The 12203-nt window shown below is 36.5% G+C and overlaps 1 protein-coding gene across 1 annotated transcript in view; it reads left to right on the plus strand.

Moving 5' to 3' along the window:
• Positions 1-12203, plus strand: part of pcxb (pyruvate carboxylase b) — a 224896-nt gene that overhangs the window by 63416 nt on the left and 149277 nt on the right. The window lies entirely within an intron of this gene.

Consider the following 12203-nt stretch of genomic DNA (forward strand, 5'->3'; position numbering starts at 1 on the left):
GTGTCACCGGTGGGAAAACACGTGACCTTGAACGAACCTCTGGTGGTCTGGCCAGGAATTATCCCTGAAGTTCCTGACAACATGTAGTAAATGGACCACATACACAAGTTGATGAGTTTCAAGAGCAAACTAGTTGAGTTGGGAGTAAAAGGTTTCAAATTCTGATCTGATAGTGTAATATTGTTATATATAGAGTTAGCTGTCAGTTTGTCAGTTCTTGATATAGTTTCTATGACTTTTTCCTTGCCACCATCACTCTGGCTTACTCATTAGTGATAAATATAAAATGTATAATTAATGTTCTGAATTTATATATTTCTGCAAAGCTTCTTTGTGCTAAAGCCCATTATTGAAAGTGCTATACAAATAAAATCCAATTAATGGAAGACTATTAGTAATAGTAAGCAGTGTCACCATTGCCTTTTGTCCTCCAATGCTTTCGGTCAGAATGACAGAACACCATTCACCTATGTTTTTTAAACAATTCCAAATAATTCAAAAAGTACAATCGTTGTATGCTGCTTTCTCTTAAAAGTCCATATTCAGGGGTGAGATAAGTGCACGCTGTGAGGATGTAGTCCCTAACATGCATAATTCAGTACTGAGACCTCAGTGGTAACATCAGACTTAAAAACCTTAAGCACATTTTCTTTACAGCAGAGCACATGAGGTTGTGTTAAAGGGCTAGGCGCTATGCGAAAAATAATCTGTCTCAGACAATTCTACTGAAGACAAAATTGCCACCCTCAGAATTCTGAAATAGACACGGGTCATTTACATAATATGGTTGCCAAACCGAGAAAGATACTTTACCCATCTCTGAATACACTGTCCTCACGTAAATATTCACACAACTCTGAATATGGCCCAAAATGAAAGCGGAAGAGATTGAAGTCAATGTATTTAGAAATGATAATAAGAAATCTAAGATGATTGCACATATGATTGCTTTGATGATTGCACGTATTTTATCAGACTTCTCACTGTGCTATGCTAACCTTATCAACATGCTGGTGGAGAACACAGAGCTCAGGCAAATAAACCGAATATGAACAGAAAAGCTGATTCTGCTTTTCTGTAGCCTAATCCGTTTGCTCTGACTTCATGATTTCCCTTTGCATGATGTGTCATATTGCTTTATTATTATAAATATTATTATATTCATTCAGCTACTTATGTGCGGTCATATATATAAAAAAAACATAAAAACAGAAATGATGAAAAACTCATGTTAAAGTTGATAATAATAATTTCTAATTGTCAAATAATACCATAAAACAAATCAAATTTTATTTGTCACATACACATACATACATACGTGAAATGCTTTAGGCAACTGACCGGTATAAGAATAAAAAAAAATCTAAAAAGTATAAAAAAGCAAGAAATAAAATAAGAATAAAATAATAAAAAGTATAAAAAGTATAAACTATATAAGAAAACTATATAAGAAAACTATAAAATACTATAAAGTAGAACCTTTCACCAATACATTATATCACAAGGTCTCATTGATGAGACACACACACAAACACAAATACACAGACACACACTCTCTAACTTGAAGAAACTGCATTATTGATTTCAAATTTTCAAGTGCTTTAAGCTCATAATGCATAACTGCTCTCACACCAAGTTTCCTCTAAAGAGCAAACATGGAAAACGGAGAAGCCGTAACAATATCAGTTATCATTATCTTTTAATAAACTAGCATTAATTAAAAAATTAAAAAACACTAAACGCCTGTCTCTGGATTCTGTAATTTTGTATAATTTGTACTTGAGCAATGTTTGCTCAGTCTATTATCTTTTAGTTTTTCATCCAAACACATTTTAAGGTGATGATATAGTAAAGAACTCTACTTTGTTTGAATGTTCATATGTCTGACATCATAACATGCCTGATAATGACATACAGTATTACAGAAAGACTAAGAGGTTAGCCTAAATTGAGCTAAATGTACAGGGTCCGATACTCTGGAATAGTCTGCATGAATCTACGGTGCTGAACTCATTATAGTTAGCCCACAGCCTCACCTCAAACCACTTTATGTGCTTTTGAACAATCCAAACATTTGTAAACCACAGATAAGATGTTGTGGGTGCCAAAAAAGAAATCTTAGTGGTTAGCACATTTGTCTTGCACCTCTGGGGTTGGGGGGATTGATTCCAACTTCTGTTCTGTGTGTGGACATTTACATATATAGCATTTGCAAACATCGTTATCCAGATCGGCAACTGAGCAATTGAGGCTTAAGGGCTTTGCTCAAGGGTCTAGCAGTAGCAGCTTGGTCTAAATGGGATTTGAACTCACAACCTTCTGAGCTTTCCAACATCTTAGCCACTACACTACAAAATCCCCTGTGTGGAGATTTCATGTTCTCTCTGTGCTTCTGAGGTTTTTTTATCCAGTCCAAATACATGTGTTATAGGCTGACTGGCATCTCTAAACTGTCCTTAATGTGTGAATGGGTGTGTAAGTGTCCAGGGTGTCTCCCACCTAAGCCCCGAATTAATCAATGAATAAATGAATGAACCCTGATACACGTTGCCTAGATTATAACATATATCAGAATTTTTTTTTTACTTTGCGAAATCTCACCCCTTCCTTTATCCTAATGACAATTCTAGGTCTGCTGTTTATGTATTGCTCTTCTAGTTTGTTGCCAATCACCTAATTTTTTTGCCGTCCTAAATATTTTATTGAACTTTACAGAACCTGAATTTGCATCTAACCCTGTGGATGTTCCCGAAAAGAAGTAAGCAGGATGAGTTTTATTGTCTCAAGAGATCAGGAAGTCATGGCAGAGCATTAGCAGAACTTTGTAGTCAATGTGATCCTTAATAAGCAGCTTGACTGAAACTAGGGACATGTGCTCTGACATGCTTTCTTGTCCTGCATTTGAAGTAGCTCCACAACTAAATCAGCAAACTTAAAGTGTGTAGCCAAAAACTATTTCTGTCATGAATTTAAAAGTTTTTATTCCTTCATGCTTTCATGTCTTCTATACAGTCTTCTCTTTTCCATAGCTGTGCTGCTAAATTAGGGTGAAGTGACAAATATAATTGTGTGTCATCAGCATAGAAGTGAAAGCCAACATTATGTTTGCCAGTTGCACGTCCAAAGGACTGCATATAAAGGGAAAATAATACAGGCCATAAACAGAATCTTGTAGGATGCTGTATTATATTTTGGATCTCCATTTGTGCTAACAAACTGGTTTGCTACTACTACTACTTAAAAAAAGAGCAAAGCTGTTGGGGCTACAACATTCTCAACTCGTAGCTGCAAAAGGCATACTGTAGAGTGGTGGTAATTGTAGAGATCACTGGTGTCAAAGAAACGGTTTATTAAGAAGTGGCTTAACAACAGGACATGGCCTGAGCTGTGTGAGGAATTTATGATCTGTAAGGACTATGTACATCTACTGATAATAATAGGACCCAAGCGGTTGACAGAATCAAGGTGTAGGAGCTTGTTATACTTAAAAGAACTAAACTCATGGAGAAGTTCTTGGGTTATGACGCCTCCTGGGTTCTCATCATTAGAGGATGCAGTAGTATATAATGGTTTTCTGGCAGCCTGCTGCTGAATTCCAGCCCTTATGATCTATATTTTCTTACTGAATATATCAAATCGTTGATGCTAAGGTTTGGAGGAATATGGACCTTGAAGAATTGGAAAATTGTAAGTGATGATAGCTAGCTTTATTAATGTATTTATTCAGTAACAATTCTGGGAACATTGGGAATATACAGTGGAAAGGACGGCAGTCTATTGCAAAGCAGCGTTCACACACACACACACACATTAATGTCCTAAGGTAATTTAGCATAGACTGTCCATCTACTACATGATTTTAGCAGGTAAGCAGAGAACATGTAAAGGGAATGTATACTGAATCAGAATCAGAACCTGGAGCTGTAAGGCAGCGGTGCTACCTGCTGTACCACCATGTCATCCACACTGGTACTAAAAGTCCAAATACTCATCCAAAGTGCTTCTTCAAACTTGACCCTCCAGCTATCAATGTATTTGAGTATCAATGTGTATTATTTTAGTTTTAGTCTTAAGTTATAGCTGATTAAAATCATTGTAATGCCATAAAACAAAGGAGTACACTGCTCATTAGGTTTGCCTGACAGGTGACTTACTAACGACAGCTGCAGTAAAAGTAACACTAATTTGCTTTTAATGGATCTGATGCTGATATCAACTGATGAATTAGATAAATGGAGCATTATCATCTTAAGCTTTTGAATTTTATATGTGTGTGTGTGTACGTGTGAGTGTGAGTGTGTTTGAAAGGAGTTGAAGGTCAGCTCAGACTTCTCTCTTCAGATCAGCACATTTGGAGTTGAGCTATGGTCAGCACTGAGTGGCACGATTCCTTTGTGATCTTAGCGTGACCCAGAAACTCTCAGCATGATCAGTTCACCCTCAGACCCAGAGTGTGAAATCGGCGTGCAACTTTGATGTTTGTCATTTTTATAGTGATTAACGGTTTCTTCATGTGCCAAAAGATTTGCTTCTGTGATTCTAACGACAGCATTTTTGCCTTTGCTAAATTGTAAAGATAAGCCAGTTACCATCTATGTATTTCACTTTCTCCTCCCTCTGGCTAAATTTCAGTCTATTTTACACCTCCCTTACCCATACGCCCCCTCTTATCCCCCTTTCTGACTTCTCCAGCCTAACAGAAGCAGAAATTAATTACGAATTTGCAGTTTGAAAATAGAATATTGATGCCGTGGGGAACCTGGTATTGGCAATGAGGAAGGAATGTGTGTGTGTCTGAGTGTGAGATAGAGAGAGAGAGAGAGAGAGAGAGAGAGAGAGAGGGAGGACTGTCTCACTGTCTTTTTATTTGGGTAGTTTTCCACAAAAAATTGTGTGGTTGTGGTGTTGATGGTGTTGGGGGGGGGGGGGGGGGGGGGGGGGGTTGGGTGAGTGGGTGTTGCAGATGAATTCTAAAAATGCTATATGCTTGAGGTTAATGGAGTTAAATTGTGTATTTTTTCAACCTCAAATGCAGAGAATGTGACTGTCTAATTGCAAATTAAGACTCAAATATGATTTCTTTCTCTTCCTCATAGCAATCAATATTAAGGCAAACTTTCAATACGATGTAATTTTTTTAAAGAAAGACCTCATTAATGGGTCAAACAAAACACAAAACCTTCTCCATAAGTATGATGTTCACAAACCCAGCCACATATTTAATATTTAATCACAGCTAATTCAGTGCTCCTGATATAGCTTATTTAAAGATGTCGGAATGTTACCATGACAACGGTCACTTAAATGAGATGGATTTTTATACTTTGATATTGCTTTCATGAGATCATGCTGATAATTATAATCAGAAGTAAAATGAAAGCCACATGACCATTTATCCAGAAAGATATTATGCATAGGCTACAATGCATGGGAATGTTTTAATTAAAAGAAAAAAAGCACAGAATGACACACCTTTTTCCAAGATGTAGCCATAGCAACGATCATATTGATATGTATGAGTAGGGAGCGAGATCGTTAGCCCTGAAGAGACACCTCTCGGACTTGTTTCTTTGTGTTTGCTGCCAATTATTTTCTGTTACCAGGACTCTTTGTTGGTTGTTATCCTTTATATACAATATAACGAAGACATTTTGATATAAATTACTTAGGGTTGAAGACATAAAACAGAGTTGTATGAATGAGACCTGAAGTATTCACTAATCCTGCGTTACTACCTAAATATGAAATAATGATGAGTTAGTTGTGCAAGGATCACAAATTTATGAAGAGTTAACCTTAACTACATGAGCCTTATGAATTCATGCGTGAATAACAACCACCTTAAGCACATTAATACATGTTTGTTAGTCCGTGTATTGTAACAGGGGTATAAAATCTTATCTGCAAAGACCCAGTGTTTGTGCAGGTTTTCATACCAATCAAGCAGGAGCAACACCTGATTCCACCTGTAGAATTTTTCTGTATTTTTTGTTCATAATTTCTTTTTCTTTTCATTCATCCTTTAGTTTTCTTTTATCTTTTTTCCAAGTTGCTTGCTTGCAATTCCAAAAATCTCAAGTAGAGTTTTATGAAGATTAAAAATGGGATAAAAGTCTTCATTGGTCAACTGGTTCTCAAGTGACAGCCTTTTTTAGCCAATCAATAATATGGGTTATTATAAAATAAGAAGCTTTTCACACAGCTTCATGTAATGGATATAAATGTATACATTACAGTTAGCTGCCTTGGCTGTGCAATTCCTACATTCTCCAGTTGTTTTTGTGCATGTAAGGGCTTCACAATGTGGATGAAGTTAATGACATCACTTGCTTCCCAGAGCAGAGGATTGGGGATGTAGAATGTATGCTGTGGCTACAGGCATCCATCCAGAATTGCCATCCCGAGACTTTAGACGATATCTGTGCTTATTATTTTTAAACTACGACTAAGCAATTCGTGGAACAATGTGTTTTTTTTGTTCAAACTGATAGCATCATTCTACAATGCTTACATCTAATAACCCTAAATATTTCTGCAGGTTTTATAGTGACTTGCAACTCCATAATGATGTTGATACAGAGTCAATAAATAAATAATAATTTCAAGTTTTTTTTTAGCTAACAGTTTTTCATTGTTTCATTGACTCGGAGAAGAAGCCATTGTTAAAATATGAATGTACGGCTTTCTCTCTCTCTCTCTCTCTCTCTCTCTCTCTCTCTCTCTCTCTCTCTCTCTCTCTCGCCTTACTATAAACAACAACAGCCACTGCTTTAATAAAGCTTTATTTGCTTTCTTTCTTTTTTTTTATTAAACATAGAACAGAACTATAATAGTAACAGTCATTGACATATAAATATAAAAACTGCAGCAATAAAACTACTGCAATGGCAGAAACTGAGACAAAGAGCCGAAGAGACGAATCGTTAAACATTTAAAACACACAAAAAAAGAATATTTTACTAATCAATCAAGTACATCAGCAATAACACTACTGTAATGGCAGCACTGAACATTCAACTCTGACTCAGGAATCATTTGACTCATGCTTTTGTATTCTTTCCTGGTGTTCTGGAAGCAGTGTATTTTTCTATTTCTGCCTCCAGAAAATACTGGTGAAAGATCTTCCAGTAAAATGTCAAGAGTAATACAGCAGACTTTTATATACACTTTAAAAAAAGTGTCTTTTGCCCCTGACCCTGTGTCTGACTGACCTGAGCTTGTGGACACAGTGGTGCAGGACTCTGATTAAGAGTCTGGGTTAATACAGAGACTATGTGTTGCAGAAACCACCTCTGAATATTCTAGTAACCACAAAGCAACTTACTCTGGATTAAAGGTATAAATGTTATCAGCAATTACAAGCAAAAAAATAGCAGAAAGATCCAACATCCGAGTAAATTAAGCAAGGATCAATTATATGATTCACGCGTATTTATTTATTTATTTATTTATTTAACAACCACAATACTTATTAAGAGAAATTGATGCCATACATGTCTAAGTTCATATCCCATAGAAGTGGCAGAGGACTGGCACTAATGTCACTCTGTAGCCGTCTGTAGGATTTAAATTCTACTCTGTGGTCAGAGTCCATTGTCCTAACCATTACACCAGCAAAGCACCCATTTATTGTTTGGCTATTACGTTCTTTTGACCTATGTTTATTGCTCTGATTACACAATGATTTTTTTAATGTGTAGAATAGTCTTGTTCTGTTACTACACTGCTCTTGATTACTGCCGTTTGTTTGAGAACGCAGGTGGTTTAGAAGAGAAAAAGACATGCTGTTTATCAGACTATGGTGCATTTCTGGTCAGAGGAGAGTAAACAAATAAATAAAACATTATCTCACAAAACGTAAATCATTTGGTAGTAGGTCATTTGGTAATAGACGCTCCCGATATATTGTAGCTAACTAGCTAATTTATTGCAAGTTAGCCATAACTATCTATAGAAGACGTTAGCAAAAAACAAACTTGTGGCATGTTAGCTAAATTCTGTTTGAATAGTTACAATTATTATCAACAACAACCAGGTTATTCACACTAGATTTTACTTTAAATTACTCTGAACAATCTGAAGCAACCTGAATCACAGATAGAATCGACACAGTGTGAACATCCTCAAATCGAAACTAGGCAACTCGCCCCCTGCACTTCCATTCTTTTTATATAGTTTACCAAATTTTACCACTTTCCTAACTGTTTTCACTTGTTCCTTTGCCTGCACTACAGTGGTATGTTAAAATCTCACAATAATTGATGTGTTTAAGATTTAATCAGTTCAGTTATGCATTCAGTTAGACTGTCATCATGCCCTGTGTAATTTATTACAATGAAACAGTCATTTAATTATAAAGGCTACAGTATTATTATTTCTTAATTATTTATTTTTTAATTTACAAATTTAATAAAATCACACCATGAATGTTCAAACGAAATCCTTTTAGACAGAGCGTGTCTGATGTAATTTAACCCCATGTGTGAATTAATACATTAACTAAGAAACATTAACTAACAAATACTAACCTACATAAGGTGGTCCTTATTCATGCATGAATTCATTATAGTTAAAGTTAACTCTTCACTAGTGATTATTACATGCCTTGACGCATCGTTAGCTCATATTTAAGTATTAATTCAGATATCAGTGCATGATTATTGATTATTCATGTACCGTTATTGAAAACTGTTTAAACTGATTTGTTTTAAAGTGCTCAGATTATAAAGTTCCTCAATAACGTACTGGTTGCTTCTTGGGAAGCTGGTTAAGACACATGAAGTGTGTGCAAAGTGTCAGTATAATATACTGTACTTGTTTATCACAGTTCTGAACGCTGTGCAATGTTATTTAAATTTTTTGTTGCATTTTATAGGCTTCACTGTTATATAGCAGAAGCTCTGGGTTTTTTTTTTTAAAAAAGAGGATAAATTACTAGCAAAACCCAACTACCTCTATCCATCTTTTTTCCCATGCTCATGGCTAATGGAAGGCATAAGTGTGATCTAGTTTGAGAAGCAGTAGCTCCTTTCGCAACTTTTGTTCTGCTTTAATGTATTTTAGCAAGTCGGAGAGAAAAGTTTTTTGCAAGGTGATGGCTGTTTTAATGCTTGACAACCCTGGTCTGGGTAAGTGTACAAAAAGTTCATAAAAACACATGTGTTAAAAAACATTTCATCCTCACTGTTTTCTAAATGAAATTTCCTTCAGAGGTGTTACAGCAAATGTGCAACTGAGTTTCATACATTTTCCAGAAAAATACTTATCACAGTGATTCTATATTCATATCACTACATTTCATCAATCACAGTATCATTTTTATATGCTGAATTTTTAGATTTTATCTGCTTCTCTTTCTCTGGTCAATCCACTTTATTTTTATTTTTCCATTACTGTATTTTGCACAGCTAATTGCATTTTACATTATTTTACATTATTATCCCCCTTCCTTTTTGATCCTACTCTATTTGAAATTTGATCTATCTATCTATCTATCTATCTATCTATCTATCTATCTATCTATCTATCTATCTATCTATCTATCTATCTATCTATCCTTCTTGTCAAACATTTGCAGTAGTCAGTCAGTCCACTCTTTTTCACATTTGTACTTCACCGTGTCACATAATTAGTGACGTCTATAAGTACTGCATTTTCAGAACTGTCAGTCATCACATCATCCGTATATGTTACACACACTACTGCTGCTGCATATTGCACAAACACATAATATTGCACAATATTGTTATTTGCACTACCATAACTGTCATATATTCTGTATTCATATTTAATACACATACCGTCTATATTGTATCACATCATCTGTATCGTCTTGTATAGTATAATGTTGTTTATGTCTGTACTTTTGAGAGTCACAAACAGCTGGAATCAAATTCCTTGTGTGTGTCAACACACTTGGCCAATAAACATGATTCTGATGGTTTGCTATGTACACAGACGTTAAACGTTGGTGCCTCTGCATCTTTTTACAAAATAACTTTCTCACAAATAGCACTGTTATTGAGGATAAGGTGTAAATCTAGTCAGTTTCATTCCAGAACTATTTGTCAATCAGGGCAGCACTATGGAGCATAGCCTGAGTAGATAATAAAACTGCATGTTAATGATTGCACTGCACTCCAGCAGTCAATTGCTGTAGGTGTACTGTACATCTCCAGATAGTAATGCTAATGCAACGCTAATGCACTTGCTTCTTTCTTATGCTATCTTACATATGCCAGCTTCATTTATTATTGCTGTGCTTCTCATTAAGTACTAGATGCACCACAAAGCATTATGTAAAGGGTGGAACTTCAACCATTGTTTACAAAGACTGCAGTTAAGAAAAGTTTTAACAGCTACAGCCTGATGCTGAGACGCTACAAACAACTTACTATTATATGTTTTTTCTGCAGTGTTTGATGTAGCAACAGGAAATAGTAGATCAACTGGTCTATAGTCTCGAAAATACAGGGAGTGCAGAATTATTAGGCAAATGAGTATTTTGACCACATCATCCTCTTTATGCATGTTGTCTTACTCCAAGCTGTATAGGCTCGAAAGCCTACAACCAATTAAGCATATTAGGTGATGTGCATCTCTGTAATGAGAAGGGGTGTGGTCTAATGACATCTACACCCTATATCAGGTGTGCATAATTATTAGGCAACTTCCTTTCCTTTGGCAAAATGGGTCAAAAGAAGGACTTGACAGGCTCCGAAAAGTCAAAAATAGTGAGATATCTTGCAGAGGGATGCAGCACTCTTAAAATTGCCAAGCTTCTGAAGCGTGATCATTGAACAATCAAGCGTTTCATTCAAAATAGTCAACAGGGTCGCAAGAAGCGTGTGGAAAAACCAAGGCGCAAAATAACTGCCCATGAACTGAGAAAAGTCAAGCGTGCAGCTGCCAAGATGCCACTTGCCACCAGTTTTGCCATATTTCAGAGCTGCAACATCACTGGAGTGCCCAAAAGCACAAGGTGTGCAATACTCAGAGACATGGCCAAGGTAAGAAAGGCTGAAAAACGACCACCACTGAACAAGACACACAAGCTGAAACGTCAAGACTGGGCCAAGAAATATCTGAAGACTGATTTTTCTAAGGTTTTATGGACTGATGAAATGAGAGTGAGTCTTGATGGGCCAGATGGATGGGCTCGTGGCTGGATCGGTAAAGGGCAGAGAGCTCCAGTCCGACTGAGACGCCAGCAAGGTGGAGGTGGAGTACTGGTTTGGGCTGGTATCATCAAAGATGAGCTTGTGGGGCCTTTTCGGGTTGAGGATGGGGTCAAGCTCAACTCCCAGTCCTACTGCCAGTTTCTGGAAGACACCTTCTTCAAGCAGTGGTACAGGAAGAAGTCTGCATCCTTCAAGAAAAACATGATTTTCATGCAGGACAATGCTCCATCACACGCGTCCAAGTACTCCACAGCGTGGCTGGCAAGAAAGGGTCTAAAAGAAGAAAAACTAATGACATGGCCTCCTTGTTCACCTGATCTGAACCCCATAGAGAACCTGTGGTCCATCATCAAATGTGAGATTTACAAGGAGGGAAAACAGTACACCTCTCTGAAGAGTGTCTGGGAGGCTGTGGTTGCTGCTGCACGCAATGTTGACGGTGAACAGATCAAAACACTGACAAAATCCATGGATGGCAGGCTTTTGAGTGTCCTTGCAAAGAAAGGTGGCTATATTGGTCACTGATTTGTTTTTGTTTTGTTTTTGAATGTCAGAAATGTATATTAGTGAATGTTGAGATGTAATATTGGTTTCACTGGTGAAAATAAATAATTGAAATGGGTATATATTTGTTTTTTGTTAAGTTGCCTAATAATTATGCACAGTAATAGTCACCTGCACACACAGATATCCTCCTAAAATAGCTAAAACTACAAACAAACTAAAAACTACTTCCAAAAATATTCAGCTTTGCTATTAATGAGTTTTTTGGGTTCATTGAGAACATGGTTGTTGTTCAATAATAAAATTAATCCTCAAAAATACAACTTCCCTAATAATTCTGCACTCCCTGTATACTGTTCTATTGATTACCGCTTGGTCAGTATTCGCAGTTCTTTTGCTAATGACTTGGCTCTTTCTCTTTCTGAATCCTCACAAAACATTACACAGTGGACATTGTGTTACACATGAAACTACGCTGCTAAAATCAGTAGTTTGTGCAAAGGTCACTAAATTGGGGAG

This window comes from Tachysurus vachellii, chromosome 7, assembly GCF_030014155.1.
Source record: "Tachysurus vachellii isolate PV-2020 chromosome 7, HZAU_Pvac_v1, whole genome shotgun sequence".
NCBI classification, from domain to species: domain Eukaryota; kingdom Metazoa; phylum Chordata; class Actinopteri; order Siluriformes; family Bagridae; genus Tachysurus; species Tachysurus vachellii.